This window comes from Panthera pardus, unplaced genomic scaffold (genome assembly GCF_024362965.1).
Source record: "Panthera pardus isolate Hobbes unplaced genomic scaffold, ASM2436296v1 HiC_scaffold_17, whole genome shotgun sequence".
Classification (NCBI taxonomy): Eukaryota; Metazoa; Chordata; class Mammalia; order Carnivora; family Felidae; genus Panthera; species Panthera pardus.
Window position 1 is genome coordinate 101,759,120 of NW_026526732.1, and position 24,381 is coordinate 101,783,500.

At 37.1% G+C, this 24,381-nt stretch overlaps 1 protein-coding gene across 2 annotated transcripts in view; it reads left to right on the plus strand.

Annotated features, from left to right (window-relative positions):
• Nucleotides 1-24,381, plus strand: part of PKHD1 (PKHD1 ciliary IPT domain containing fibrocystin/polyductin) — a 488,429-nt gene that overhangs the window by 272,087 nt on the left and 191,961 nt on the right. The window lies entirely within an intron of this gene.

Here is a 24,381-nt window from a genome sequence, read left to right on the forward strand (position 1 = left end):
GAGTAGGCTTAATGAAAGGAGAATGTGTTTTAATTCCAAATGATAGGATTCTGTTTTGAACGGTACAGATATGATATCATATAGCCTCCAGCATAGACTGCACGTGTGTGTGTGTGTGTGTGTGTGTGTGTGTGTGTGTGTGTGTTAGAATTCACAGTGTTCCTTTTTTTTCTGTATTACTTTGAACTGTTCTTATTTGAAGAAATGAATGGGATAATACTGTTTTTCTTTTATAATAGTTCTTCTGTTTGTTCTGATTTTCAATACTTGGGTATTTTAAATGGCAGAGAAGCTCCTCAAAGCCATGTGATGTTGAAAGGTGGCAATATTTAATGCATTTCTTTGTTAAATGATGACACATTAAACTTGGTGATATGCGGTAAAATGATCATAAATCATCAAGTAGTTTTGGGGGGAGAATTTCTACAAAATGCTGTAATCATAGCATTATTAGCTTGATTTACCTTTTTCTTATGTGAGATTATAACTAATTTAGAATAAGATACATGTAACCGAGATTTAAGTCTGCAAAGCCAATTAGAAATCAGATGTTATAAATATTGTGTTATATCCCTGTAGCCTGAATAGTTTTCAATATTCAGGCGTTGTCCCATTTGGGTGGGACCAGAGTCTTGCAAACCATTACCTCATTTATTCTGGACTACCAGCAAGTTGAAAAGGCAAGAAATTTAAGCCTACATTACTGGGGTCCATTCTATGATGAAATCTATTTCTATTTAACAAACCACCTAGACACTTAATAGCTTAAACCTCACATTTTATTTTGCTGACAGTTTTGTGGGAAAGCCTGAGGTATTCTTGTTTTGAATCTTCCAGGCATTGTAGCCAGATGGTGGCTGGGATATAGTGATCTAAAAGCTCAACTTGGCTGCATGGTTTAAGATGACTCACTCACATGGCTGACAGTTGGTGTTGGTTTTGGTTGGGGGCTCAGCCAGGGTAGTCAGCTAAGAGGCCTCAGTTTCTTTCCATGTGGGTTTCTCTGTGGAGCCTCTTGGGCTTCCTCACAGCATGGCAGCTGGATTCCAAGAAAGGGCAGGCTAAGAGGGAGTTCTCTAAGATTGAGCAGTCCAAGAGACCTGGGTAGAAGCTGCATGCCTTCTGAGCCAACCTTAACAGTCTCCAAATATCATGACCACCATATTCACTTGGTCAGATGAGGCACTAAAGGCAGCCCAGATACAAGGGAGGAGAATTAAGCTCCACCTTTCAATGGGAGGACAAGCAAAGAATGTGCAGCTGTCTTTAATCTACCGCTGTGTATGTATTTATGTGTGTGAGTGTGTGTGCATGCATGTAATTAAGAGCAGATGTACCTGACTTAATTCAAAAGGTTTGAGTGTTAGGGTCTGCTAAATTTGTACTGTTTTTCCTCTCTTGGCAGAATTTATTTAGATTCTGTTGGCTTACCTGAATGAGAAATTGAAGAACACCAGGAGTCCAGAGTGGTCAAAAGATTTTAGGTTTTTTTTTTAGAATCTATTATGCTTGGTGGTCTTGTACTGCCCTTTGCTGCCTGATAGTAGGATTCTTCAACCCTCCAAACATAATTGTGGGCCCCTGATCTGGGATTACTCACTTTGAGGTGGGGTCAAACGACAGTGTTCGGCTGCAGCACACATCCAAATCTTTACATGCATGACCAGAAGTCTCTCCTTGGGAGAGAAGAGTGTGCTGGGGTGAGGGGGAAGAGCAGATAACAAATATTTTGAGCATTTTATTTCTCTCGGGGCAGAAATTAAAAGTGTGCAGGGACAGCAGCCAAAATTTTCTTTTACCTTATTTAGAATATGAATGGGGAAGCTATTTGTTAAGATTTTACGGGAAAGAAGAGATGAATATGATTTTTTAAGAAATACTTTTGATACAAATACTTTAATCAGTATTATTGTCAAATAAAAACAAATAAAAAGAAAATCTAAAACCAGAGATCAAAGGATCTTTAGATACTGTATAAATCTCCTTCCTTTTAGGCAGTTCCTTGGCAGAGAATATAGACCGTGAACATTGCTTAATGGTAAAGGGTGTTAAGGCCACATTCTTCCCACAAGAAGAAAAACTGAAAATCTCAGGCTTTGTGGTAGAAATGTTTCCATAGACCTTCCCAAAGAGTTTTGAAGTATTGAATGTAAACTCACTTTTCATATGTCTGTTAATTTAAGAATATATATAGAAGCTCACTACTGAAAGCAATCTAGGTGTAAAATCCTTTTGCAGTATGGATTTCTTTGATGAACTCAGTGATTATCTAGGAATTTGTTTTATTTTGGGTTGTCTTTATGTGGGTTTACTTGCATTAAGTAAATATAAATATACATGTATGGAAAAATACAGAGACGTAGAATTGTTGAAGCTGGTAGGCAATTTAGTGGCTATCTAATCCAACTAAAATGAGCTAAGGTAATGCAAGTGTTTTAGATATCGTAAAATGCAGTGAAATGCATTATTATTGCCCAGACTTTTATGATGGTTTGTACCAAGGATAAGAACAGAATTTCAGCCTCCTTGTTTTCAACCTAGTGTTGCCAATTGCCTCCCAAAATTTATAAGAAGGAATACTGTTTCTTTTTTGTTGTTGTTGTTTTAGGTTTATTTCCTTCAAATAAGATTATATCTACAAGACACACTTGGAGCTTAGGAAGTTCCTTCTAGTTTCAATGACCACAATTCAAATGGCTTCTTACAAATTAATAGTAATAGTACCCTAACTACTGACCAGAGCCTGTGACAGAGTGCCCTTGTTAGGAGTGGACAATTCCAAACAGGAGTTGGAATTTAAAATATACATATGTTTTTATAGCTATATATGTTTTCTCCATAAAAATTAAATTCAGTTAAATTAATAGCAGAGCAGATATTTTTACTTCCTATAAGCAATAAAAGGAACATTACTTTAAAAATATATTAAAATAGGTTGATAGCCTTTCCCTCATCTCACTTTGTCAATCTCTGCTTGACTCAATCATGGTGTTTGTTTCTGGGCTAATTAGAACTCACTTAGAATCTTCTCTTGGGATCCAAAGTCATGTAGGCCCTGACACTCTTTATGGCTTGCTAACTTGCTGGAACTAATTAGAGTTCTACTTTAATTGAGTGATTTTTCAAACCCTTTTCTGTCATTACTCACCTGAGAAACATACTCATTGTCATAGCTCATTAGTATTAGTATCATAGTAGTTTTCTTGGAGGGGACATGTTTCCTCAGGGTTTTCAGGTCATAATTTGGGTGAGGGGGCAGGGTGGTGTTGGCGAGTGTGAAGTATGTAGGAGACCCATTGCTCATTGTGGTACTTACCCCCACTTGGAGAATAACTGCTTTTATTCATTTATACCCTTCTGGGCACCCTGTGTTCCAGCGTCAGAGGAACGTAACAGGTATGCCTAGAAAACACCTCTGGTGCTTTTCCTTCAGTTGCAATAGGTGTGATTTCTTTGCTACTATAACAACTTCTTTCTCCTACATATCCCCTGCATACTTCCTGCATAGTTTAAAACTACTTTTTAAAGGGACAATGCATTATTTTCTCCAGGACTTTTATGTGTACTTTGACCTTAACAATATAAGCTATCAGCTTTGTTGTAGTCATAAATGCATTGGTGGTTGCTATGGAGCTGTGCTGCTATGGTGGAAAGCAGAACTGGCAGGTCTTGGCCTTTTATTAATTGTGAATGGTAAAGAGGATGGAAAAGAGTACTCAATTTTGTACATGGGTTAATGGCTAGGGATGCCACTGGTAGAGGATGCAGGGGGAGAAATAGAGGTAACAGGGAAGATAATAAATTCCCTTAGACATATACTAAATGTCATGTTTATATGCCTGAATGGTAACTAATGGAAATGTGGACCAGAAGTTTGGGAGGGAAGCTAGTTGGGAATCTGGGTTTAGATTTGGTAATCCTCAGAATCATTGACTGAGGAGGCCTTGGGGATTGAACTAGGGGAGAGCCAACAGGAAGCCATCACACATAGCTCTATAGAGCAGGTAGGAGACAATTCTAATTTAAGGTGGAAATTCTAATTTAAATGGCAAGAAGTGAAACCAGAGAAGGAGCAATCATGAAACTAGGAAGTTAGGTAGGACAACAGAAGGCAAGAAAAGAGCAACAGGAAGATGGTGGAGGTGGTGCCAAGGAGGACGAGGAGGGCAATTTAGAAATTGCCCGAGGATAAACTACATACTCCCTGGAAGCTGCTGTAAGTCAAAATCTGCTGCAAAAAGCAGCAAAAGCTGCTGCAAAATCTAATGGTCTTACAGTTTCACACATGTACATTGGATCTTTATGGAAACCCTTGTAGAGATCACTGTCTATAAGGATCCCCATATCTTTGTTAAAATTAAAAGCAATTACTCACAGATGAGAGCAGCACTTCTAGGGTGACAACCAGGTTGTCTCTGGTCACTCTCTGGTTAGAATACTAAGTTTTCTAAATTCATAGGCTCCTATGATAGGTTAATTCCAACAGTATTGGCCAATTTGTACAGTTCAATCAGTTTGGGAAGATAGAATAGGCTATAATCTCTAAGATATCACTCATTTCCTAAAGAGGTACAGTATTACAAAACTATAGAACAGGACAAGAAATAATTTTTAAAAATATTTAGAGGACTGTGTGTAATACTTACAATAGGTTTCATTCTGGAGGTAATAATTGATGGTCATATTTAATACCTGCAAAGCAGGCCATCAGAGCACTTCAAATTCCTTTCCACTTTGGAATACTGAATGCAGCATCCAAAGATTTTGATATTTATTTTAGTGTGTTGATATTAGGAATTAATTTCTTTAAAGTCATTAGTAAACAGAGTGACCAACTACTTTGGTTTACCTAGGACTTTCAGTGATGAGATCTAGACAGTCTATGGAAAACTAGGACGAGTTGGTCACCGCACTAAGAAATCCCTTTTAAAGTTCCTACCAACCTCATGTTCTATGATCTGCTTTGTCACAAATTTGTTGAGAATTAATGAATTTTTTCTTGCTTTAAATGCATAAACTTACATTTTACCTAGTTTTATTCCCTCAGGAAATTTGTCTCATGGAATTAATATTCTTTGAAGAGACACAGGCATTTCTTACAAGAGAAGGAGACCTGAGTGATTGCATATGCATTTTGCCCTCCCGGTTGGGGTTGGGAAAGTGCAGCCAAGTAAGGAACAGCTGTCTATGGGGCCCTTAATGTAGAGCAGGGCTTTTTTCGCTTGCTCTAATTGAATTACATCTTTTTCTTTTTACTTCATGGTCTGTTTTTCCATGCAGATATTCTTGGAACGTAGAATTAAATAATTTATGATTTCCCAATTATTGGTTTAGGTATAGTTGCCATTTCTTGAGTTGATTATACTTTCTTGAGGTTGCTTTTGGAGTCTCCTTTTATGCTGAGCTTTAAAGATAAGAAGTATGTCTAGTGACAAGGTGATTAATGGCACAGCCCAGCCAGCAGGGGTGGGAATAGCGTAGGTAGCTTTCTGTCAACTCCTGAGTCACCACGCTTTTACACAACCCAGGAGTTCTTAACTTTTCATGTGCCCTAGGTCTGGTTGGTAGTCTGGTGAAGCCTAGATCCATTCTGCTAATAATCTTTTTCCTTATTTTTTTAAAAAAAATTTTAAATGTTTGTTTGAGAGAGAGAGAGAGAGAGACAGAGACAGAGACAGAGACAGAGACAGAGTACAAGCAGGGGAGAGCAGAGAGAGGGAGACACAGAATCTAAAGCAGGCTCCAGGCTCTGAGCTGTCTACAAAGAGCCTGACGTGAGGCTCGAACTTACAAACCATGAGATCATGACCTGAGCTGACGTCAGACGCTTAAGTGACTGAGCCACCCAGGCACCCCTCCTAATAATATTTTTCATATGTAAAATAAAATAGTACTATAAAAGAAACCGGTGATAATAATATAGCTATCAAAATATGAAAAATAAAATTTGTGATATATATGCTTCTTAATTAGAGCATTAAATGATAATATCTAGCACTGGTTCTAATTACTATCATAATTTAAATGTTATTGTAGTTCTCCTTCAAAAAGTGCTGCCATATAGTCCTTGTCGATAAGTGTATGCTATTCCTCTGCTGGAGAGGTGGGGGCTCACTCCTCTCCCTTTGAATCTGAGCTGGCTTTAGTGAGTTGCTTGGCTGATAGAATGTAGAAGTGATGTTCTGGGACTTCTAGGAGTAGATCACAAGAACCCTCATATAAGAAGACCTTTTTGCCTGAATGTCTTACTTTCAGAACACAGCCCTCGGGGTATGGGACTTCCAAAACATGTGGAGAGGTCAAGTTTTTCATGCTGATTGCTGGCCCCAGATAAGCACCATCTCATAGGCAACACCAATTTCTAGCCATGTCAGTGATGTATCTTGGACATCCAGACCCATTGAACCCAATAATAGGGTCTTGCTGACAACTTTGAAGTTTTTTTTTTCCTTTATCTGGAAGCATATTAAAATCACCAAATTTATCCTTAGGTATTACTCAGGATTTCTTATGGATTAAATAATACTCCCTTAGAAGGAGCATTTTTTTGTTTTGTCTATTAGGATTCCACATGGGCCATGGAGGAGTTAATGGCCTGCGTGCTATCCAAGAGAGCAAAAAGTAACAACAAAACTTCTCCTGAAAGTAAACATTGATGTTCTTTCCCAAAAGTGAATTACACTTATTCCATCATGCCATTTGCACAGTGTGCCTGGTATTCAAGCAGAGTTCAGGAATCATGACTATATTGAACAAATACTTACTGGGTACATGATTTATTATGTTCCAGGCCTTTTGCCTTATGTTGAGGATAAAATGGTGAGCAAAACAGTTCTAATACCTACCTGGAATTACTGCCTAGTATGAGAGAGAGAAATGTAATCACATATACAAGTATAAAGTGATCAAGTTAGCAACTGTGCTATAGGAAACATTCAGGGGGTTATGAAACCATATACCATGAGGGCCTGGACTAGAACGGAAGTGAATCCAACTAGGTGAATCCATATTGTAATGCTAAAAACAATGATTTGTATATTAACTATTACTAAAAATAAATTTATCCAGAATTTATCAAATTGTTTCCTATGAACCTGGCTCTTTTATAAGTATCACATGGAAGAAAGATAATGAAGTCAAGTAAGTTTGAAAAATTTTGGACTAAACCAGAAAAATAACTTCTTTGACTCTGGTCTTTTCAAAGCTTTTATGTAGTAATATTGATTGTGTAATTTCTAGAGGGGGATACAGTATGTGCTGTTTTTCAAAGATGTTTCACCATGTAATCCTTTTATTCACAGAGCAGCTTATGATGCCAGAGTTTTAGGGAAACACTGAGTACAAGTAATCTGACACAATCTAATCCTTGCAGGCACTCTATGGGGCTAGGTATTCGCTTGTATTAGGTAAGGTCTTTGAATAACAAAGATCTGAGAAATAGAAGTTTATGTCTCCTTAGTAAAAGGAGTGTGTTCCACAGTGTCAGGGGCTTCGATTCCATTTATCTTATTGCTTCACCATGTGTTGTTTCCATTCCCAAAGTTACTCTGTGGTTCAGTATGGTTACCGGAGCTCCAGCCATTGCAGCCACATTCTAGACAGCAAGAAGTAAAAAAAGGATTCTTCCTATAAGTCACACATGACACCTCTTCATACATCTTATTGGCCAAAACTTAGTCGAATGACCATAACTAGTTGTAAAGGAGACTTGGAAATGTAATCTTTTGACTACGTGACAATATATTGAGCTAGAAATAGGAGTTCTTGTTACTGAGGAGAGGGAAAACACTAGGAGGGAGCAAATGATCTCTGCGACAGTTATCTCTCATTTTATCGCTGAGAAAAATGGGCCCCAAAAGGGATGCCCAAGAAAGCTCACAGATGGCACAGATTCAAATCCAAGTTTCCAGATTCTTTGAGTGTCTCTAGTTCATTACACTATCCCTATTTACACATTTGGGAAGGATCAGAATAAAGCCTTTGAAAGGATGTGATATCAAGAGATCTAAACAGATAACACCACTGTCAAATTTACTTTATGGGAAGGTAGGAATATATGTTAGAGGTATATCCCCATATTTGGAGATGAGTAGCACCTGATGAACAAAATCTATAAGTGGGGTGTGACTGCTTTTTGCTATGGTTGAATTATTGAGACCGGTATTCTGTTAGCCAGGCTGCTGTGCACTCCAGGGCCTGCTCTGTATCAAATGGCTTGTCCTCGCTTTTCTTCATTTGTAACATCAGTGATGCTTTGCCAGCCCTGGATCCTGTCTGAAGCCATCTGTTTGCCGCTCTTTATTTACATGATAACATCACCTGATGGCAATTTAGTGTCTGGATAAAAACCTTGCTCTTACGTAGATTGAGCTGGGTTTTTGCCTGGTTTAGTGACGGTGGGCCAATCCTACTGACTGCATTTCTCAGGCAGTGGTAGTGTGTGGGGAGATGATGTCTAGCAAGCCCGCACGAAGGGTCGCACAAAGGTGGTGAACTTATTGCTCTGTGTCAGGACTGGCTGGGCTGTTCTGCAGGCATCACCCTGCTGTCTTGTAGCACATTGTTGGTACCAATGGGAACTTCTTATCTTTGTGCTCCCAGTGTCCAGGATAGCCCAGAACAGGGTAGATGCTCTTTTCATCTTTGTTAAATGAGTAAGTGGGTGAGTGAGTGAGCTAGTGAATGAATGAATGGTGAATTGGACAGAACGGTGATTCAATCCCAGCCCCTTTCCTCCATCATACTGATGGTATGATTGCTGGATCTGAGATGGATCAGCAGGTACAATAATTTGTTGACACAGTGAGTCCGAAAGCCTTGGGTGGCTGCCCTTGGGGATACGGCTCCAGTTCTGAATCAGACTGTGGACACTGACAAGCCAGACCCCTCTCTCTTCTCTTCAGCCCATCATAGGGGAGGGGCTAAAGTATGGAAATGCTTTCTTCTTGAGAGATCCAGGGAATGACTGTCTAGAGCAGAGTTTCCTTTCACAGGTGCAGTTGTTTATAATCTGATCTTCACAACGGTGGCAGTTTTTCTTACTAAAACCATGTGGAAAAAGGAAGTGGGCAGGATTCTATGAGTAGGATTCAAGATGAGCAATGCTACCTCTGGAAAGGAAATACAGACATGTTCCTCTGATGTAGCGTGGGTCCCAGAGTGCTGACTCCTAGACCCTCCTGAGGGGCAACTGGAAAATTAGCCCCTAGAAATACGGATCTGTCTCTGAGATTCTAGAATTCTGGCAATATGAGAGCAGAAGCTATCCTGGTAGACCCACGACTCCCTCTCACTCCTCGAGTGAAATATCCTGCCTTTACCCCTCTGACTTCACCCAGTTGCTTTCCTTGTGCTGTAAAGGGGATTGAGAACTTGCTTCATAGTTTGTGCTATCCCTCAAGCCTCATAATGACCCCAGGGAGCTGAGAGAGGGGTGTCAGGTTATGATCTGTTGCCTCAGTGTCTTATCAGCTGCACAGTGATTAGCTTGACTGGAGAATTTAGTTGATTTGCTTTCATGAATGACATATTGACATCTGTCTACATGCATATATATGAGTGTAGGGGAGGCGGGTCTAGGCATTTGTTAGCTGTCTAATGCTGTGGCTTCCAAAATGGGGCATGACAGATAATACATTGAAAAGCAGATAGAAAATACTAAATCCTTTATTTTAATTTATTTTTTATCCTATACTTTGAAAGTATTACCTTTGTATATGTTACGTTATGTAGATAACATGCATTACATTAGTATTGTGATACGTGTATATAACTTATCAATTTATTTTTAAGTTTATCAGTAAGTAAACTTTGAGAATATATGATTAAAATTATACTCATCTAGAGAAGGAGGGTTTGGCATTTATTTGAATTTTAATACCATAGTAGTGTTTAATAACTGTGTTAAGATTTCCCTTTAAAAGCGCTTGTTAGTAAAATATGCGCTATAGATGGTACATGTTATTCTAATGTATGTGATTTCACAGAAGCTTTTGTTTTATTTATTTTTTTAAAGTTTATTTTGAGAGAGAGAGAGCAGAGAGAGGGAGAGAGAGTAGGGGAGGGGAAGAGAGAGGGAGAGAAAGAATCCCAAGCAGTCTCCACACTGTCAGCACAGAGCTGGATGCGGGACTTGAACCCACAGCCTGTGAGATCATGACCTGAGACTAACTTGGATGCTCAACCGACTGAGTGACCAAGGGCCCCTTACAGAAGCTTTCAAAATTAAGTGATAAAATATAAAATTAGAAATTTGACCTCAAGAAGCTATTTTATTTTGAACATAAGTTAACATTTATGGAAATCAGGAAAACCAAACTGGTCAAAAGCAGCAAGTTTTAATTTTCCTAAGGCCTTGGAGTCTTGTATTGATATTGTATATTATTTCAGGAGCTTCTCAATACTTTCCAGGTAAATCTCAGGCTCAGTTGTTCGGTCTACTGAGCCCTCTATGATCCTACCTCATCGCCCACTACTTCCCTGTGTGCCTTGTGGCCCAGTCACACTCATCTGCTTGCTGTTCTTGGATGGAATCAACTTCTCCTTTCCTGTCATGTATACCCGCCTCTCCCCTGGTTCTGCTCCCCTTCCCCACTGTTAACACTCTCTTGCAGCCATGCCTTTAACACTGAACTTAGTGTCATCTCTTTCAGAAAGTATTTCTAGATTCCATTTGATTTAATTCTCCTTCCTTGTGTTCTTATAATATCTTGGGCATATGTCTTTTTTTTAATTTTTAAAAGTTTACTTATTCATTTTGAGAGAGACAGAGATGGTGCATGTGGGGGAGGGGTAGAGAGAGAGGGAGAGAGAGAATCCCAAGCAGGCTTCCTGCTGCTAGCGCAGAGGCTGACATGAGGCTTGAATTCTCGAAAGCGCTCACACCTGAGCTGAAACCAAGAGTCAGTCCTTTAACCGACCGACCCACCCAGGCACCCCACCTTGTGCATATTTCTATCACATGCCTGTATTCTGCAATTACCATTAACTTTTATGTCACCTCGAGGACAGAGGCCACACCCTTTTTATACCACAGGATTTCGCATGTAGCAGATACAGGTGAATTCGAGAGTGATTAGCTGAAAGAGTGAGAGGGACTCCCAGTCAGTCCCTGCTAAAGTATTTCTAGGGACTTGAGAAGCTGAAGGGAGAGATGTCACTATCATGCTAAGAGTCCTGTCACACAAGGGATAGCTAGGGGGTGGTGGGTCCCTGAGAACCTTAGCAACTGATCACAATGGGGAAGCCCTGGTGGTCTGCCATTCAACACCAGCATTTATTTAGAACCCTTGAGCCAGGATCTTGCTCTTTGTGAGATGAGCTTCCCGCAGGTAAGAAGATACTCTCTGCTAGAGAGAATGGGCTCATTCCTTCTCTTAATGGAGTTCTCTGAACTCTAGTATTCCCAGTAGGTGCCTCCCATTTCTCTTCTCCCCTGGTGAGCTGGTGGCCTTTCATTCAAGCTACTTCTCTACGCAGCTTGCCTCCTCCCTCCTTCCCCGCACCTTCCACCTGAACGGTTGATGGGCCTCCTGTGGATCAGCACCTGAGGAACTGAGGGGCCTGGTGTGGCTTGCCAATCAGGAGTTTAGAGCACTTTGGGGATTTACTGCCTTCCCAGCCTGCAGGCCTCCCGTGGCTCAGCATCTAGGCGGTTGACACACCTCCTGCGGTTTTAGCTAGCTAGCAGCTTGAGGATCTTCTGTTTGCTGTGAAATAGTCTCAGAGGTTACCTTTTCTCATTTGCATAGTGTGCATGCACCTGTTTTTGTTTGTTTTCTTTTCTGGTGCAAGTATAAAAGGAAGAGTGCAAATGAGAAAACACACTAGTGCCTGCTTAGAGCCATGACACTGACTACTGCAAAGAGACCCAAGTTTTGCTATTTTCCAAAAGTTAAGGTCTAAATCATAGTACCTGTGAGGAAATCGTTTGTAGTAACTGAGGGTATCGGAGAGGTGTGGTAAGTCTTTTACACTCCCAGTGTCTGCACCCGGTGTGTATTTTATGACGTTTTATGGGTCTGAATGAATTACAGTGGCTTCTAACATTGCTTCCTTAAATTATCTTACTTATTTGGAAGTACCGCTTGAGGGGAGGCAGAGCAAGCCAGCTTGGCAGTTCAAGTTCAAAGGGAAGGAAATAGTTAAAGGATTTTAAACTGCTGAGAAGGGCTTTTCCATTTTTTTTCTGGGATAGCAGCAGTTTGCATGGAAATCACAGCTTTTATACATGAAGTCCAGTTATGAGTCTATTCCCCAAAGCTGTGGGAGAAATGGGGATATTCTTCCCTCCAAGGGAAAAGAACTAGGACCAAAGGTGCACATATTTTCACGCCAAAATTTTTCAGTGACAAAAAGAAGGGAAAGATGGGTTGGTATTCAGAGAATAGATTTCACTGGTAGCAGCTGTGCTGTGCCGGGCTGAGTCCAAGCCTCACTCTGGGAGGAAAATTTCCACCACGATTTTTACAAATTTTACTACTTTAGTGTCTTCTCTTTTCCCATATAATTCCACTGTCTCCCATCACAGGCCAATCCAAATCACATCACGTTAATAAGGGCCATGCCAGATTGTCAGTGCCAAGGGCTGAACATGCCTTTCAAGATCTCAGCTTATTTGAATAACAGTGGTCAGAGAAGCTGGGTTAAAACCAGAAGACCATAAACAATTATCAGCAAGAAATGATGTAGAAAATAGCATAGGTATTCCAATTTAATTTTCTGAGCCAAAATAGGGAATAAATTATGTAAATATAAGGTTACAGAAAGATATATCACATTGAGGATATTCAGATTCAGGATATTCAGATGGAGCCTGACATACAATAAAGTGCTCTGTTCTTTAATATTTTGTAAAGCTATACATCATATAAGTAAATACACATTAGAAAGAATAATATAACCCAAATTGAGAATAGCAGGTATCTAAGAGGTGCCAACAAAAGGTTAATAAGTTCTTTGATATTTTGCTTTGCATATCTTTATATTATTTTCTTTTATTTATTTATTTTTAAAATTTTTAAATGTTTTTATTTATTTTTGACACAGAGAGAGAGAGAGAGAGAGAGAGAGAGAGAGAGAGACAGAATATGAGTGGATGAGGGGCAGAGAGAGAGGGAGACACAGAATCTGAAGCAGGCTCCAGGCTTTGAGCTGTCAGCACAGAGCCCGATGTGGGGCTTGAACTCGCGGACTGCGAGATCATGACTTGAGCTGAAATCGGACACTTAACAGACTGTGCCACCAGGCACCCCAGCATATCTTTATATTATTTTAGACAAGAAAGATTTTTCATGTATTATTTAAACTTTTTAAGAAAGAATAAAGTTATAGAAGCCTAAACTAATTGTAAGCATGTCCAATAGTATTATGAAATTGGGTGTATAAAACAAGAAAAGAAAGCATTAATCCTTTATTTGGTTGTAAAACGACATGAAGGAAAGTTGGGATAGAGCAGCAGGAATAAGACAGATCTAGATTTAAATCCTGACACAGACTTTACTGGCCGTGTAATCTAGGGAATGTTACTCTAAGGCCAGGGCTTTCAAAAGCATGGTTCATGGACACCTTGCTTTATTACTAATTTTAGAGCTCATTCAAAACGCAGATCAGTAGTGTTTTAAAAACATCTCCATTGATTCTCATGAATGTTCAGGTTCAAGAACATCTGCTCTCAGTCTTGGCTTCTCTGTGTGTAAGGTGTGGTGCCAATGTCACAGCATCGTTATGAAGCTTCAGTGATATAAACATTAATGCAGTGCCTGGCATGTTAAAAAAAACTGGATTTGTATTATTATCTTAACATTTTTTTTTTCAACTTTTTTTTTTATTTTTTTTTATTTTTTTTAATTTTTGGGACAGAGAGAGACAGAGCATGAACGGGGGAGGGGCAGAGAGAGAGGGAGACACAGAATCGGAAACAGGCTCCAGGCTCCGAGCCATCAGCCTGACGCGGGGCTCGAACTCACGGACCGCGAGATCGTGACCTGGCCGAAGTCGGACGCTTAACCGACTGCGCCACCCAGGCGCCCCTATTATCTTAACATTTTAATGAGCATCTTATTACCAGTAATACCACTGTTAATACCATACTGTAATTACTGCTACTATTGTTAGATGTCAATGTCACAGCATCTTTATGAAGCTTTTGTGGTATAGAATAAATATTAATGCAATGCCTGGCACAATAAAAAAACATGATTCAACTCATATTATTATCTTATTTTAATGGGCACATTATTACTAGTGATACTATTAATGCCATCCTGTGATTACTGCTACTCTTATTAAATTACTGCTACAGATCTTTCTTCTCCATGATAAGCATTTAAGATGAGTTCACTTTGTAGCCCTCATAATCACTTTATGAGGCACTATTACTATCCTTCTTTATCAGCCAAGAAACTGAGACTTAAAGACCATGAAGATCATTAGTAGAGGGACAAAATTTGGACCCAGAGGTCTGACTCTGGAGCTCTTACATGGCATGCTAAGGATTCCTTCATTTTGGCATGAAACTGTTCTAAGTATTCATAGGTGGCTTTTTAAAAAGTTAACAATATATCTTGGAGATTCTATCATATCAGTAGAGAAAGCTATCACATCCTTTTGATATGAGTGCATAATATTCCAGAGTAGGAATGTGACATGATTTATTGAATCATGTGTTTATCTTACTGATAAACACTTAAGATTTTTTTCATCAGTTTTTTGCTTTTACAAAAAATACAGCAGCAGAAAATACTTATCCTTTATTGTATAATCGGAAGAATTTATTCATGCTAGTTGATTTCGCAAAGTTGAATCCATACCCTACCTATATCTGAAATCACTAGGATGCTTCTTAAAAAATGCAAAACATACCTTAAGGAGACACATAATAACCATATTATAAATTCTTTTAGAGCCCAGAAAAAAAAGATAGAAACCCTCCCAATTCATTCTCAAGACTATATAATTCTAAAACTGGACAAACAGCACAATGAAAGAAAACTAGATTGTCTAATCTAATGGACATTGATGTGAAATCTTAGCAAATCAAATGTGCCCATGCTTTAGAATATTCATAAATGATTAAATAGAGTTTAATCTTAGGAATGCAAGGATAGTCCTACTTCAGGAAAATTCTATTAACATAATTAATTAGGGCAAGATTACAACTTTCTCTCTTCCTTCCCCAAGAAAACACTTTGATTTTTTTTATAATAATGAGGCATAATTTTCACTATATGGAGAATCAGAGAATGGTAAGAGCTTAACTCTCCCTCTCTCTCCCTTATCAAGTACAATACCAGTCTCTGTCTACAGTTCTGTTTCTCTGAGTATGGGTTTCTTAAATATGCAAATTACCCAAGGCTCCAGAGCCAACAGGGTTTGGTTCATGATGGAGGTGTTGTTTATTGTAGGGAGCTAAGTATGAGTGAGCAGAGAAAACTTTTCCAGGGTAGTGGGGCAGAGAGAAGGGTATGATAAGGGCTGAAGAAGGAACAGACAAATCAAAAACAGAAATTGTGGTTATCCAGTTACAAGTCTCTCAGCATATTTGGAACACAGAGGGAAAAATTTCTCCAAGTTATTTCATATAAGATTTAAAGCAAATAAATATAAAATCTAAGCATCTCTTTTAAGCAAGAGTTTTGAAGATGCTCCATATTCTTTTTATTTTTTTGTAATATGTAGGCTCCCTTTGAATGTGGCACAGAGTTATTTGTAGTCTTGGCTAAGGAGAAAAGCTAATAATCAAAGTGTGTTAAATTTATGTGCTTCCTACATGAAGGAAAAATGATTGCCTGGTGGTATCAAGAGGATTTTGTAGGAGCATCAAGACTTTTCCCAAAGGCTGATCAGTGTATAAAAGAGAAAGCATTTAACCAATTTCAATAACTGGTAAATAATAAAAATAACTAGGTTATAAATAGAAGGAATTTCCCTTAGCTTGATATAAAATATTTACAAGAAATCCACAGGAAGCATTATAAATAACCATGAAAGATTAACTGCATCCAATTAGAGTCAGGAGCAAAACATGAATGCCTACCATCATTACTATTACTGGAAGTGCATGACAATGCAATAGAATAAGAAAAAATATAAAGGGAATAACAATTAGAAGGAGGAAAAATTATTGGTAAACCCACATCATTTTTTTTTTCTAGAAAAATACGAGAGAATCAAGGGAAACCCTATTAAACAGGAGAGATCAGCAACAGGACTGGAAATGACAACAACATACAATGAGCAATAGCATTTCTAATTTTAAAAGGTGACAGGCAAAAGATTCTACTTTTGATTTAAGAAATAACTAGATATCAACTTAACAAGGCATTTACATATCATATAAAAAAAACCCTCAAAACTTTGGTAAGTTGAATGAAATACCAGTACAGGAAAATACAGCATTGCAAAGATTCCCTTCTACATGAGTCTATAAATTCAAGTATTCCCAGTTAGAATTGAAGGTAGTTTTTTAAAAAAACTAGAATGTGAGAAGGTGATTATAACATTTTTAGGTTGAAGCAAATAGACAATAATAGCCAAGACTTTTTAAAGAGGAGGTTAATTTGTGGAGGCTTATTCAAGATAAAGCTCAGCAATCAGAGTGGTGTGGGATTGGCACACATGGTAAGAATACCACATAAAGAACAGAGAAATTTAAAGTGAATGAAGCAAGATAGAGTACAGAAATAGATCCACGAATAGATGACAATTTACTTGGTAGTTAGGATGGCTTTTCAAAACTGTGGGGAAAGACTACATTTAAGCAGTCAGTGCTGGAAAAGTTATCTGCCCATATGTTAAAAAAATTCTGTTCTATTACCAAGCCATATCATGCCAGGTAAGCTAAAAAGCCCTATACAAAATGTAAAGAAATTAAAAGGAAATATTGCAGATTATTTTTTACATTCTTATTTATATTCTGTGGAAGGCCTTCCTGAAGAAAATAGAAAATCTGGAAGCAGTAAAAGAAAAGATCTAAAATTCTGGTTACATAAGAATGTAAAAATTCGCTATGATGAAATATTGAAAAGATCAATTTTCAGGAGGTTTATTCTGTATAAAAGTACGTGTTAGTCTTCAGTTGAGAATCTTTTCCTTTTTTCTTTTCTTTACCTTTTTTTTTTTAACTTTGGTTATTTGATGTGCAATATGTTTTTGAATGCAGGTAATAAGTAAATTTGATCTTCCAAAAAAACTTCCCTATGATCAAAGAAATCATAAGCAAAGCTAAAATTCAAGCTATGAGGAGAAACTTTACAATACACAACATGACAATACATATTATTATCTACGATATACAAAGATATCCTGTATTTTTTTCTGAATGAAGAAAAATACTAATGTCAGTCATAGAGAAATGAACCAAATGGCCAAAAAACATGAAAAAAAAATCTGAACCTCATTACTAATCAAGAAAATGTTAATTTAAAAATGTTAGATATCCTTTTTTGGCCCCTAGATAATCACAAATTACTGAGATTATAAAAGCACTTACTGAGTATTTGCTGTTTGATATATATGTTGTTTATACATCGACATTCTTATCTTCATAATAACATTATTAGATATGTATGATGATTAACCATACTTTATAGATGAGGATTTTGTTGAAAGTTATGTTATTAACATTATACATTAACAGTTATGTAGACCTCTGTAAATTTTACTTGATTCTCTGCATATGACTTTTTTTTTTTAATCCCACATCTTCATCTTTCTGGATTTGGTTTTCATTTGCTGACATATATCTTCTAGTAATTCATTCACAGAGCAACTAAAGAACTTTGATGATTCTTTTGTTTTCTGATACACATGACCCAAAATTCATTTGGTTTTATTTTTTGTTGGTAACTTGTTTTAATCTTTGGTAAACTTTAAGGATTTTGTCTTACTCACTGGACTCTTCTTATCAGAATACATTTTTCTTTGACCATGGTAAATTATGTCCTTAATGATTTTTTGCTTGTTTTTTCCTTTTTAAATGCCCAGGTAGATAGGTATTAGGACTTTAGGGTATATTGTTATGTTTTATAAGCTTCCCTGTGATATTTTCTTTTTACTCTTTTTGTTTTTGGGAGAATGTATGAGCTTGATTTTACATTTCAAACTTCTAACACTGTCCATTTTACTATTTACTCAATCTACTGATTAAAAATTTGATGATATAACACTGTATGTTAATTATAATTTGCTAAAAATTTATTGATAATTAAAATACCTTACATCTCATTATTTTTGCTTTCATGGATATAGTTTCTAAAATATCTCTGGAAATGTTTTTAAACTAGATTCTTCTATTTGCTCTATTTTTTGTCTTTGGGTATTCTTGGGATTATTAAATTGATCATTGATTATTAGTATCCCTCTTTTACAGTTTTCTGTTTATCTTTATGTTTACAATCCCTTGTTTGCCTACCCATGAATCGTTGTTTTATGAAGTTGTCTCCAGGAACTAAGAGTGAGTAAAAATGCAATACGGAGAACTTTCCAGAGGGCAGTGTAATCTATGCAAGGTACTGGAGTTTGGTTTTGTCTAAATATTAATTCAGTAAGCAAAACCTGAAATCAGAACAAATTAAGACATTGGACCAAACCCCAATCCCAATGGCAGAGTCAGTCTTCCTGGATTCACAGATACTAAGCAGCAGGAAGCATTTCACAAATATCCAAACGTAAAAATGGCAAAGATGCAGATAAATGGGAAAAGGAGCACTACATACCAAAATGTAAACCAAGGGACACTAGAAATAGAAAGTCAAAAAAAAAAAAAAAAAAAAAAAGCAGACAGTTAACTCTCTTTCTCAAGGCATCGCTAGCAGAGGATACAAATTATAAGTCTGGCAAAGACAATAAGAGAAGAAAAGACTCTCAATTTCTCTCTCTCTCTCTCTCTCTCTCTCTCTCTCTCTCTCTCTCTCTCACACACACACACACACACACACACACACACTTACAATTTTGCCTATAGTAAATAAAAAATATAACACTTATTTTTAATTTCAGTTACAATTTTTAAAAATGTTTAAAAATAATGAGTTCACATTGTTCAAAATTCAAAACAAAACACAAAAAACCTCATTGGAAAATTTCCCTTCATCTCTGTCTTCCATGTAGCTTCGTTTCCTGAAAACAATATTACTAAGTCTTTGGGTATCCTTCTAGAGAAATTCTGTGCTGCATATACAAAAAAATTTTAAATTACACTTATATAGATATATCTTTCTTTAACCATTTCCTTTACATAAATGATAGTATATTATAAACTGTGTTGCACCTTGCTTTAAAAGATATAATTTGAGAATTTCTCCGTATTAATGCAGTAAATACCTCTTCATTTTTAAGAGCTTAATTGAAGCATAATTCACATTCCATATAATTCATCCACTTAAAGTGTACAATTCAATGGCTTTTAGTATATACAGTTGTGCAGTCATCACTGTAATCAATTTTAGAATGTTTTCATTACCTAGCAAAAAACCCCCATACCCATTAGCAATCACTCCCTGATCCCTCTATCCCCCCCAGCCCCAACCAACCTCTAATTTACTTTCTGTCTCTTTAGATTCGCCTAATCTGGAATTTCATATAAATGAAATTATACAGTGACTTTTTACACTTTGTATAACGTTTTCAAGGTTTACCCACATTGCAGTATGGAACCAATCTCTTTTTGAGATTGGCTAAAACGACCCCCTAGTTCAAATATATTTTTGGTTTGATATGTGGAAATATACACACACGTCAATAACATTAATAATTTCATGTGTTTCTACAGCCTTCATCTTTATTTAATTTTCATCAGTTACTTTAAAAAGAATACCCTTCAGATGTTGTTAAGGTAATATAATTTCTTAGGGAAATACTAAGCCTAATGCCCACATATATAGATTTATTTCACACGGGGTTTTGTAATTAGAGGTCATCCCTGACTGCTTGTTGGCAAGTGGAGTCTGGTGTTTATATTATATGATTTAGAGGCAAGCTGAAGGTGTGTCCTAACTTCACAATTTTTCAGTGTATTTAATGTTTATGCTTTGTACCAACCCTCAGGTTCCTCTTGAAAAGAGGTGAATGTATATAGATTGCACGTGCTCCTATCTTCTCTCCTTTCTCTATCAGAGAAAGTGCTTTACCTTCTCTCAAAGGTCAGCATCACCTGCTCTTCTCTGTGTCTGGCCTTGAAAAACCTGTCTTGCTTTTCAGGTACCTCAATTGTCTCTTTTCTTTTCCTATCTGCAGATTTCCCTCTTTCATTGTACTTTCTTGCAGCATACAATCATCTTTTTATATATCTATATGATTAAAATAATTCCCTTGAGCTCTCATTGACTTCCACATACTGAGTATTTTCTCCTCATACTGTCTTTTCTCCCTTGGTGATTCCTGAGAACATAAATTTGATAGTCATCAACCTATAGACAACATCGGAAGCCAGTTAATCTTTTTGCTTTTTCCATGCATGAGACCCGTATGTCCAACTTTCAACTTGAGATCTCCACTGGGATGACTTACAGGTATCTCAAACTAGAACAACCCAGAGAGAATCCTCTGTATATATCTTCTTCCATTCCCAAGGCTCACCTTCCCAGCTGCCAGCTTGCTCCCCCTCCAGCTTTTCCTATTTCACTATTTGTCATCTTTTCCATTATCCATTGCTCTGAGTTGTTCTTGACACTTCAACTAATCTTGTACATTCTATTCCAAGCTATTTTTCAAATCTGTCTGCTTTTCTTATCTCTCCTTTCACCACCCTAATCATTGCATCATCACATGTTGGATAAACCATTAGGATTCCTCTTACTCCCTTTCTGCGGCTCTTGCCCTCATCTACTCTTTTTAAATCACAAATTGCTTATGTAATCTCCCTGCTTTCTAGCCTTTCCTGCCTTAATGTTATTCCTAGGATAAAGTCTTCAATTTGTTACAGAGCCTCCAAAGTCCTGCTTGATCTCCTTCCTCACCTACCTTTCCAGCCCCTCGCCTCACTGCTCTCCTCAAGATTCTACAGGCCCTGGTGCTGCTTTTCGGTCTTTGGAACATATGGGTCTGTTTCCAGTCTCTTGCTTTTCATGTATACTACTTTCTCTAGAGTGTGATATCCCCATAACATCATTCATTTTCCTTTTTACCATTTAGCTCAGTTTGTGCCATGTATTTATTTGTGTGATTATGGTTAAATGTCAATTTTCTCTAAAATATTTTAAGTTTTTTGCCTGGATAGCTCAGTCAGTTAAGCAGCTGACTCTTGATTTTGGCTCAGGTTGTGAGATCAAGTCCCATGTTGGGCTTTCTGCTGAGCATGTAGCCTCTTTGGGATTCTCTCTTTCCCTCTCTCTTTCTGCCCCCTCCCCAACTCACATATGCTCTCTCTCTCTCTCTCTCTCAAAATAAATAAATAAACATTTAAAAAATATTTTAAGTTTCGTAAGAGCAAGGATTGTGCCTCTTTGCCTCACCAAACAGCAGAGCAACAGGTATAGAGTAGATATGCAATAATATATATTGCATATATAAAACAGGTGATAGCTAATAACTTTATGCTTGTTATATGCCAAGCACTGTTCTACTTGTATATGTGGTACTTCACCTAATCCTTACTGCCACCTCCATAATGTATTATTGATCTTATTTTGCACTTGAGGAATGGAAAGTCATAGAAGGTAAGCAATTTTTTCAAGGAATGGCTTATTTGGAATTCCAACTTTGGTCTGTCTGAATTCTAATCTGGTGAGGATTCCATTGTACCAGACTGCTTTTTGGGCAAAGAGACACAGATGAATTGGCCAGTATATTTTTCCTACACTAATTCTTCATTAGTCAGGTACTAGTGACTGGAGCCTGGATAAAATGAGGGCACAGTTGAGAAGAGACTGAAACTATAGAATCATTTAGACCCTGGAAGTGTGTGCAGTGTAGGTAGATGGGACATGAGTGGGATACTGGTTATTGGAGAGCTATGAGCAGATGAGAGCAGTGAGTTCTCAGGAATGGATGGGAACTAGAAGGAAGAGAGAAACAGATAGAGTCTTCCTTACTTTGAAACATTACCTGAGCACTTGTACCCCAATGTTTATAGCAGCACTCTCAACAATAGCCAAATTATGGAAAGAGCCTAAATGTCCATCAACTGATGAATGGATAAAGAAATTGTGGTTTATATACACAATGGAATACTACGTGGCAATGAGAAAAAATGAAATATGGCCTTTTGTAGCAACGTGGATGGAACTGGAGAGTGTGATGCTAAGTGAAATAAGCCATACAGAGAAAGACAGATACCATATGGTTTCACTCTTATGTGGATCCTGAGAAACGTAACAGAAACCCATGGGGGAGGGGAAGGAAAAAAAAAAAAGAGGTTAGAGTGGGAGAGAGCTAAAGCATAAGAGACTGTTAAAAACTGAGAACAAACTGAGGGTTGATGGGGGGTGGGAGGGAGGGCAGGGTGGGTGATGGGTATTGAGGAGGGCACCTTTTGGGATGAGCACTGGGTGCTGTATGGAAACCAATTTGACAGTAAATTTCATATATTAAAAAATAAATAAATAAATAAAAAATAATATAAAAAAAAATAAATTGTAGTTGGAAAAAAAAAAAAAAAAGAAACATTACCTGAGTCTTGCCATGATTATTTTGGTGGGTATCAGAAGGAAATACTGAAAAAGATTCAGATCTACGTCTTACTTCCATCAAAAACTCACCTGCTCAATCTCATTAAAATATTCACTCTTCTTTGTGGAGTGAGAGCCTTGTTTTATTTGTATTTGTTTCCTAGGCACATGTCAGTATCTGACAGCACAACTTGATAATATTTGCTAAGTGAAATGAATGGATGAATGAATACATCTCTCAGTCAATAATATTGCTTTTATATATCATTCTTCTCTTAGGGATTTCTGGATACCCTGGATATAAAAAAGGATTAACTCTAAAAATGGGGATTTCAGTAACTTTGCCAGGCAGCATGGAGATACTTTAGAGCATTGGGATTTTTGGCAGAGATTGTAAAATCTGGATGTTATTGTTGAAATACTTAGAATTGTGAATAAAAGTTCTAGGAAACATCATGGTCTCTGGGACAGTATCTAAATTCAAGGGGAAATGAATTTATTTTGGAACCCCCAAGCAAGAACTCTTTGCATTAAATAAAAATAATTTGTTGTAGTTTATTTAAAAATTTGTGAATTTTCATAAAATGTAACCATGGAAAATATGGAAATATTGAGAACTTTCACTATATCTCTACAGAAGTAATTTTTTTATTTATATATAAGTACTTTATGAATTTAGGAAATAAAATATAGGCTAGTTTGTCCAAAAATGATAAGTTTTGATACAACATATTAAAATATAGAATAGAGTTTATTTACTCAATATTTATTAATCAGGTACTATATTCTAAGCTTGCTCTTAAACATTAATTATATATTTATGAAATAATAGATATAATTTTTTAAAACAAATACATACAAACATCTTTTTAAAAGAAATTCAATAATGTTTTAGGATTTTTTTTTTTACAGTTAGAAGAAACAATTGAAAGCCTGAGGAAAAAAATAGCTTAAAAAAATTAAAATCTCACCCTTTTCCGGACATACTGCTTTCTCTCAGTTCAAGCAGAGACATAAAGAGTGGATTAATTTTCAAAGAAGAAAATATTTGATGGGGGAATTAAATTCATTGAATAGAATGTTTGCTACATGGGCCTAAGCCTGAACAGCTTCTTTCAGGAATGAATCATTTATTTTATAGATATTGTTTTTTCTTCAGGGTTAAAGTGTGAAAATATATTTGTTAACTAGAAGTCTGTCTCATTATTTTTCTTAAGGAGACAAATAAGTTCTGTGCCTCCTTTGGCTTTGACATTAAGTGTAACAAGAAAAAAATGTAATAACTCCATCACCTGAGAGCTACTAGTTCATGTCTTTCCACGTATGTAAATATCCTTCACTACAAGGATTGAAGAGGGATTTTTTCCCTAAACATGATTAGTACAGATTCATCAGTGGTAATAGTATTCATAGAGTAATAAAATTATGTGGATAAAGCCAAACTGTATTTTAAAATCTGACCTCATATTTAACAAAATGTATACTTTTCACTTTTAGATCTTCTGGGGATTACAAGGTCTAGGTTTTCTTTTTGGTACTCAAGACATCCAAGCCATCAGAGCACCATGGACCTTGTCTCCAATGGCAACACCAAGGAACATGGGAATTCAGATAGCTCCCTGAGATCCTGTTGTCATTCATTCCCTTTGGGTTATACACAGAAGTGGGATTCCTGGATCTTAGGGTAGCTCTATTTTTAATTCTTTGAGGAACCTCCTTTCTGTTTTCCACAGTGGCTGCACCGATTTCTGTTCCCACCAACAGTGTACCAGGG